The following is a 10,000-nucleotide window of genomic DNA, read 5'->3' as shown; positions in this document are numbered from 1 at the left end:
TATATACATGCATACATATATGTGTATATATATATATATATATATGTGTGTGTGTGTGTGTGTGTGTGTATGTATATCCATATATATATGCATATCTATATATTTGATATGTATATATATATAATATTTATGTGGTATATATATATGTGTGTGTGTGTGTGTATGTGTATCTTTTATATATGAAAGATTGTTTGTATGTGTGTGTATGTGTGTGCGTATGTTCCTATGCATTCCAAAACCGAGTTGCCAATTTTGACGTATGGGGTATGAAAATATTAAGTAGGCTTTTGGCTACCAACTAAACTATATTTTCATTCACATATTTGCATTTCAAAAATTTAACATTGTAATATTTCTTTTAATCACCTTTCGTAAACGACATTTTATATCACCACTACAACGACAATAATGTTGTTAGTATACGATATAGATATAGTATGATATCCTTGCCAATTCTTAGGTTACATATCCTATGACGCTATCTTTTTGTCGATGCTGCTGCCTAGCAATGTGAAGGCTAATTGGTTCTGCGATGAAAGTGTAAAACTGATGTATTATTATTTAATTTTCTATATGAGTGTGTTCTCGCATTCGTTACCTACGTTAAGCCGATGACTGACAAGTATATGAATGTGACGGTATATGCCGCTGTCCGACACACACAGGGACAGAGATGGGCTTCAAGTGTGCGTTAATGTATGTGAGTGTGTGTTCGTGCGTGTCTTAGTTTAGGTATGTAACTTATCTTCCCCCGCCTAACAGTGAAATGCGCCGATATTTAAAGTTTAGTTGCAGCTTGGACGTTAAACGAACAACAACGTTCACCTTTAAGTGCTACCAACATGAAGATTTGGCTGATTTAACACCACTCATAATACTCGCAAATATATCTGAAAAAATATATGTTATTCTGGTTATTATAACAAATTCGGAAACTTGGCGAAGTGCCTCAGCATCACTTTCTGTATAATTACAGAAATGATATTCCACTTCTTCTAACCAGTTTCATGATAATTTTTAACAGTCCTCCTCAGCTTCTTCATTACTGTGAGTATAAACATCGCACAACCCTTATTCTGTGTTAGTCAGCATTTATTCTATAGCCTGTAACGTTACACTGTTAAAAAATATGTGGTAATGTCAAATTAATTTATATCTTGCTCCATACATCCTTCAGCAAATATTTTAAATTAACGGTACAACAGCATCTTCCCTTCCATGAACTTGGTTCAGCGTTCGTTTCAAAATTGTAAAATAAAATATTTTTTGTATGAAAAACTGAATTATGCCTTCTGAATTTTCTTGGACTTTCACTTTCTTCACCGTGATATTCAATCGTGAATTTTATAACATTTAGTACATGTTCCAAATAAATGTTGACTGTTTGTACTTTGTTATATTGGTGACGAATACTAACTTTTGCTAAATTGGTAACTTTCCATTTTTCTATAGCATAACAAAGCTACAGAAGTATATTTTCCACCTATATTGAATACATTTAGTAACTTATACTATAAATTGGTGACTTTCCATGTTTTTATAGTATAACTATGCTTCAGAAAGTATGCTTTGCACCTATATTGACTACATTTCGTTTCGCTTCAACTTTGTATGTGAACAATTTGCTGTTTTCAATATCATCAATTCTATGAGTGTGTTTCTGCATTCCTTACGCCTATAGTGAACTATACAAAACAATATTTTACGCTGTATCAATGAGCCCACATCTAATGAAGTACCCATCCTTATGGTTGGTGATCCCCATGAAAATCATCATATTCACATTCGTGTTCGAAATAACACCCTTAAACGTATTTCACAGACTCATCCTTCTTATGCTCTCCAGTATACTCTAATTCTGTGGAATTGACAAGATGTGTATACTTTCAATATTCCACGGATTGAACCTGCAACAGGATAGCCAATTAAGAACAAAAAGGTGTCGTCAAATGACTTCTATTCTTAACAGCTGATGGTAATACCAGAACAATCAAATCAATTACACATGTCAAACTTTAATTCCATTTCCATATTTTCTACGTTATCTCAACAGCCAGCTATAGTTATTTCAAATACACTTCTCTACAACGACCAGGTCTATTTAGAAAATGAAAATAGTTTCACACTTTCAGTTTGAACCAAAATTATAAAGTGTTGCATTACTAGAGTGACGAATTGTGAGCAATGAAACTAATGTTTTTCCGAATTAGTGACATCGGTATTATAAAAAAAGAAAGCTGCTTATTATGTATCTACCAAATAAGCTATGTTTTGAATCAACAACTCTATTTTACAACTAAAATAGCCTCGCCAACTAGGATGTGTCGCACAATTTCGAGGTCATATTCAAACTATATTTCGATTTGCATCCAATGTTTCACTTTCGTCCAATGTTTCACGCATACGTAGAATTCTAGTCAGACGAACATTTATGAAAATGTACACATATTGTATTAAAATATGCCACAACTCAAAAGATTACATTCAAAAATATCCATTTGTCTATGTTATGAGGAAATACAGTCACACGCACAAACACATACACACGCACTTACACACACACATACATACACACATACGCACACACACTCTCTCTATATATATGTGCGTACATATATATATGTGTGTGCATGCGTGCGTATGTGCGTGTATGTGTGTGTGTGTGTGTGTGTGTGTGTGTGTGTGTGTGTATGTCTAAGTGCACATGTGTGTATGCATGTACTCTTAATGTTACAGGCAACATGTAACGTAGTGCAGCCTGCTATACAATCAGGCTGTCCTTGACTAAACCCGCAACTCCACGAAGGCTGTTAGAAAGGCGCAGATTTTTTGATTGGACACTCTGAAGGACTATGAAGAGTATCAAATGACGGATAAACTCAGCGGAATCAACGACAATTTAACAGCTGATGTGAGAGACATCTATTCCTTGTCTAGGCTTCTTTCTACCAGAAGGAAAACTTTGATGCAATATCTACGGCGCCGTTTGCTTCCAATAAGACAGACTTACGGGCAACGATGTTTAACGAGTGCGATTGGCTCTGTGCAATTCCTATCTTACTGTAAGATTCTTCAGGCAAAGGCATTGTTTGTTCTCTTTTATGTGATACTGAGGAGGTGCAATGGCCCAGTGTTTAGGGCAGTGGACTCACGGTCATAGGATCGCAGTTTCGATTCTCAGACCGGGCGTCATGAGTGTTTATTGAGCGAAAATACCTAAAAGCTCCACCGCAGGAGATGGTGGTGAACCTGTACTCTTTCACCACAACTTTCTCTCACTCTTACTTCCAGGTTCTGTAATTCAAAGGGTCAGTCTTGTCACACTGTGTCACGCTGAATATCCCCGAGACTATGTTAAGGGTACACGTGTCTGTGGAGTGTTCAGCCACTTGCACGTTAATTTCACGAGCAGGCTGTTCCGTTGACCGGATCAAATGGAACCCTCGACGTCGGAAGCGACGGAGTGCCAACTACAATGTGTTACTAAGTTTGGCCATTGCAGAGAAAGTCCCAATGCACAATAAAAATTTACATAAAGTAATAAGTGCGTCAGCGTAGGTGACAAGATGTCTGAACACCTTCTTCAGGAGGTGCCCGTCATTGCTACATCAGTGCAAAAGAGTGAAGATTTCAAGTAGGGCTGAAAAACCAAAATCTTCCTGCTTTAAGAGAACATAGCATTGTGATTTGCTGTTATCACACTGACTCTGCTGAACGTAAATGTGTGTGTAGTACACACGCACGCACGCATACACACGTACACACACACACACACACACACAAATTTCTTCCCAGTATGGTCTCAGGCCGACCAAAAGATGTGGATTTGGTAGACGTAAATTGAAATAAACCCATCGTATATCTATGCCTGTGTGTGTGTGTCTATGCGAGCATGTGCGCGCTATTTGGTGTGTGTGTGCGTTCCAGCGTGCTTACATGCCTGCATATATGCGTGTGTAATCAGCTGCTATGTCTAGCGGAACGTTTCCCATGGAGAAAGATGGGCGAAATCGGGTGGCCGCAGCGGAGTGTATTCGCCCATCAGCAAAATAAACGCGATCGCTTTTTATGCTTCGGAAGTGACCATATGAGAAGTGCTCTCATGGCAAATTTCGCAGTATTGTGTGTTCTAATACAACACTTGTCTTTAAGGGAAGATAAATTTTACCTTCTGGTATTAGTACTGCTTTTGTCGTCATTAACTATCTTAGTAACATTAACAGTTTGGGAGGACATTTAGGTTTCAATATATATCTATACATCCATACATACATACACACACACAGTTATATGTACACATAAACGCACATACGGTGAACAGTGAAAATGAAATTACATTGAATTGGAAATATTGAAAATTGTCGAGGAAATGCTAAATGGGAAGTTGTGACATGCATTAAAGTAGGGACGAAACTGAATTAATGCCAAATATATTTGCAGAATCAGGCACTCCACGTAATATTCTCTCTAATATTCTTCGTAGTTCTAATATTAATGCCTTCTCTGGTTGTCTGTTTAAGTGTTTAGGTCGGTACAACTGTAATACGTTTAAATAGATGCGCTTCATAAGCATGTGAGTGTGCATGTTTTTACAACTATGTGTCTTTGCAGTCTGTGCGTGTGTGAATATGTGTATGTGTGTACGCGTGTGCTTTGTGTGTCATATATAAAACCGGGCAAACAATAAACGTGTATCTCTGTAGAGCTCTGAAACCGGCTTCTAGGATTAATGGTGGACAGGGTTTTGGATGGATAAGGGTCAATACTGCATCAAATGTCTGAATAATTGGAAATAAAACTTATGGACAGAAGCTAGTTTTTGGTGTCAGTTCGATGATGAGTGAGTGAATAGAGAGACATTATAATAATGGAAGTATGGAGGATGGAGGAGGAGTAGCGGGAGGAGGAGTAGCGGGAGGAGGAAGAGAAGAAAGGGTGGCAACTTTCAGGAAATATTCTAGTGAAAGAGCTAAGATGAGCAATCAGCTTTTACAAACACACATACACACACACCCACATAAACATACACACATGCATGCACATACAGATATATATGCATACATATGTATGTATACATACATACATATATATATATATATATATATATATATATATATATATATATATATATATGTATATATATATATATATATATATATATATATATATATATATATATATATATATATATATATATATATATGTATGTATGTATGTGTGTATGATTGTGTGTATATATATATGTGTGTGCATGTATATATATATATATGTATATACATTCACGTATATATATATATATATATATATATATATATATATATATATATATATATATATATATATATATATATATATATATACATATATATATATATATATATATATATATATATATATATATATATATATACATATATGTATGTATGTATGTATGTATGTATATATTTATATAGGTGTGGCTTTGGTCATTGTATGGCCCTCGGTGACGTATGGAGTGATGACTGAGCCATCAACTTCATATTACATACTTGACAGGCCACATATCATGTCCAACAGTGGAAGTGGTGTTAATATCGGGCAGCGTCACCTTATCATGTCGGTTATGTGTCCATTACTCGTAAATATATCAACATTTCCACAGGGAACACTAAAATTCGTGCAATCAGCTAATATCCTGACCATTCTTAGTTCTACTGCATCTGCTGTTGTTGTTGTTGCTTCTACTGCTTCTAATTCTACTGTTGTTGTTGTTGTTGTTCTTGTTGTTGTCGCCACTATCACTAATAGTGTTGGTGTTGTTGTTGGCTTGTTAGTTTTACTGCTATTTTCTAGTATTGTTCCTTTAAGTTTTTTTTTCTTATTCTTCGTTCATTTTCATTTTTACTGCTTTCAGTCAGTGGACAACGGCCATACTGCAGCACCTTATCAAGCGGCTTAATTGGTAATATCCATCCCCAGGACTTATTTCAGTCTCATGCATATTTTATCTCTTCGTTATTGACGAAGCGCTAAGTTGAGGAACAAAGATGGACAAACCAAAAAAAAAAAAAAAAGCATCTGCCATTTTGGTTAGCAGTTAGTACAAAAAAAGATACCAAACACTAACACACGCACACACACACTCGCACATACGCGCACGGAACTCTACATACACTCACCCACATATACCCATGTGGGTCCGTGAAAGCGTGTGGCCAAGTGGTTACAATAGGTTCATGACCTTAAGGTCGAAGTTTCAATACTTGGACCAGGCGACACGAATGTTTTTCAGTAAGACACCTCGTTTAACATTGCTGCACTCTACTGAGCTCTGAATGAGTACCAGTGGAGTGCTGGTCTAGGTCTCTCTCTCTCTCTCTCTCTCTCTCTCTCTCTCTCTCTCTCTCTCTCTCTCTCTCTCTCTTTCTCCCTCTCCTCTTTCTCTTTCTCCCTCCCTCCCATCTCTCTCTCTCTCTCTCTCTCTCTCTCTCTCTCTCTTTCTCTCACGTACCTTCTTTCTCTCTACCTCTAGCTTATCCTCGATATGAAAGTTATTGTTACCGACTACATTGCCAACATAAAACGATGATCTTACTTTTGCTGCCTCTTCATACTTTTGCATGTCGTTGCTGTTGTTTTTATCGTCATAATGTGTTCATTTCTATACACGTTGCGGTCTTTCTTTTAAGATCTCCGAAACACATTGGCTGTGTTTTGGCACCATTTTAGAAGACGAAACTCTATACTCAAACTCCCTTTCTGTCTGTCTGTCTGTCTGTCTGTCTGCCTGCCTCTCTCTCCCCCTATCTATCTATCTATCTATCTCATTATCTCTATCTATCTAATTCTCAGTCTCTCCAGCAACTAGGAGTTATAGTGGGTACGTTCTCTTTTTCTTTCTACGAAGAATAAAAAGTTCGATAGCTATGACCCACCCTATTAACGGGGGCCAACCACCCAGTAGCTATGCTTCTCTTCTCTTCTTGAAGCGCCAGGTCAACCAGGTATTATAATCCACCTCCTGTGCTTTACACTTCCAGGATACCAGAACACTAAATAGCGTGCTTCCTAACCACATGGTTCCGGGTTCGGTCTCATTGTGTGGCACCTTGGGCAAGTGACATCTACTATAGACTCGGGCCGACCAAAGCCTTCTGAGTAGATGTAGTAGATGGAAACTGACAGAAACTCGTCGTATGTGTATATGTGTGTGTGTATGTGTATGTATGCTTCTGTGTTTGTGTTTGTCTCCCCACCATCAATTGGTAACCGATGTTGGTGTGTTTACGTCCCCGTAACGTAGCGGTTCGGGAACAGAGACCGCTAATATAAGTACAAGGCTTACAAAAAATAAGTTCTGGGGTCGATTTGTTCGACTAAAGGCGGTGCTCCAGCATGGCCGCAGTCAAATGACTGAAACAAGTAAAAAATTAGAGAAAGAATACATACATACACACATACAAATACATATGAACGCATAAGAAAACAAGTAAAAAGAGCCAAACTAATCTAAGCACATCTCAGAGTGCCGTAACATTATCAGGTTAGTTTCGATCTACTTGGATTTCGACAGTGCAATATATATTGTACGAAATTCCATAACTAGAAGACATTTACTTACAAAAAAGGGTTGGTAAATATTTGTAATAATTTGTAATAATTAATTTTCATAATCGATTTGCATAATTAAATATTTATAATGTATAAATGCATATAATGCATATACACATATATCGTTATATCTATGTATTTATATATACATAAAAACGCTCAGGAATCATATTAATTTGCATGCATGTGTACATACTCATACTCATATGTATACACACACACACACACACACACACACACATACATACATACATATATATATATACATATATATATATATACATATATGTATATATATATATATATATATATATATATATATATATATATATATATATATATATATATATATATATATATATATATATATATATATGGGAGAATATACAAATAATAACAACAGACGAGGACAGGTGGTGTAAATAACAAAAGTATATATTAGTATGACGCTCGGGAATACGGAAAGTCTTTGACGTTTCGAGCTACGCTCTTCAACAGAAAGAATACGGAGACAAGGAGAAAAACACGGAGAAAAAAAATTGAATAGTGTTCAGTCAACGGTCAATCATAATAATGGCCGATCATAACAATGGCTGACCGGAAGTTAGAAATTCTTATTTCAGGAGAGCTAAGAAAGGGGGAGATAACAAACGGTGATCGGGAACGAGGGGCTGTGTGTGGGAGGTAGACTGCTGGTGATCTTGACGTATGTAGTGTGAAAATGGGGGAAGGGAGAAAGGGAGAAAGTAGTTGGTCAGTTGTAGTGTGTGCGTGGTGTGATGCGAGGGTATTGGTGTGGTGTGCGTGGTGTGATGCGAGGGTATTGGTGTGGTGTGATGTGAGGGTGTTGGGAGGTGGGGAAGGCATGGGTGGAGTGTGGGGTAGAGGTAGGGGTCTTAGGGTAGGGTGGGGTATGTGGGTAGGGGTGGGTGGTGGGTGTAAGGAATTGGATGGGGTGGAGTGGGAAGGTAGAGTAGGAGTGTGTTGGGGTGTGGTGGGATGAGCTTATGAGGGGGTGTTGACGAGGAGGGAGAAGGGGAAGGTGGATGTAAGAGAGGGGGAAGATGGGTATGGGAGGGGAGAGGAAGAGACGAGAGAGGGTGGGTATAAGAGAGGGAAGGGGGATTGAGAGAGGGGGAAGGTGGGTATGGGGGGAGAAAGAGGGGAAGGTGGGTATGGGGGGAGAAAGAGAGGAAGAGAAAGAGAGGAAGAGAAAGAGAGGAAGAGAAAGAGAGGAAGAGAAAGAGAGGAAGAGAAAGAGAGTGAGAGAGAGGGAAGAGGGGTATGGGGGGAGAAAGAAAGGAAGAGAAAGAGAGTGATAGAGAGGGGAAGAGAGTGAGAGAGTAAGGGTGAGAGAGTAAGAGAGTAAGAGTGTAGAGAGTAGGAGAGTAAGAGTGTAGAGAGTAAGAGTGAGAGAGGGGGGAGTACGAGAGAAGAGAGTGAGAGAGAGTAAGAGAGAGGAGAGAAAGAGTAGGGGTGAAGAGAAGTGGGAGTGGAGAGAAGTATGAAGAGAGGTGAAGAGACGTACAAAGAAGTAGGAGTCGGAGCAGGAGGTGGGGGAGGGGAGAGATGGGTGGTAGGAGGGAGGGTGGGGGAGAGAGACAGGAGGAGGGGGTTAGATGAAGAGTGGAGGGGAGTTGTGTCCATGTGGCGCAAAGGAGCGAAGATAGAAGATTAATCCCTGTTCACGGCGCAAACGGGAGTCCGGATGGCCCCTGTGCATGGACAATCCAAACACAGACAGGTGTTGCCGCAAGGAGTGGCCGGCAGAACGGAAGTGGCGTGACACTGGGGTGTCATTGCCGACGTTGATATCTCGGAGGTGTTCCGCGAATCGGTCGGCCAGGCGGCGCCCCGTTTGTCCGATGTACAGGGATTGGCAGAGAGAGCAGGAGAGGCAATATATGATGTTGGTAGATGTGCAGGTGAAGGAGTCGGTGATGCGATAGGGTCGGTGATGGGTGCTGGTGAGGAGGGTGGTGTTGGAGAGGTAAGGGCAAGTGCGGCAGCGTGGGCGGGAGCAGGGGAACGAGCCAGGTTGGGAGGTTGGGTTGGGGAAGAAGCACTCAGGTTTGGTAGATGAGTTCCGCAAAAATTTTAGATTCAGGTGAATATGGTACTTAAGTTTTGGCACCAGAATTTAGTATGGTTTTATTCATACAGTTTCAAAATAAGGTGATTAAAATCAAAATAACCAACAAGGATATCCAGAGGTAATGAAGTACGGTCGTTTCATGCGACTCCATTTAATTGAACGATGTAATCATTACATCAAATATAAAATTTAGAGCAATCTTCAGCAGCACAAGGACACAGAAATTTAGAAATTTAATGAAATTAAATTTGAACATATATAGGTCGAAAATATGTGGAAAACATAGTTTAATATATTTTTATAAAGAAACTTATA

The sequence above is a fragment of the Octopus bimaculoides genome, chromosome 6 (genome assembly GCF_046866305.1).
Source record: "Octopus bimaculoides isolate indiv1 chromosome 6, ASM4686630v1, whole genome shotgun sequence".
Classification (NCBI taxonomy): Eukaryota; Metazoa; Mollusca; class Cephalopoda; order Octopoda; family Octopodidae; genus Octopus; species Octopus bimaculoides.
This window is presented reverse-complemented; position numbering follows the sequence as displayed.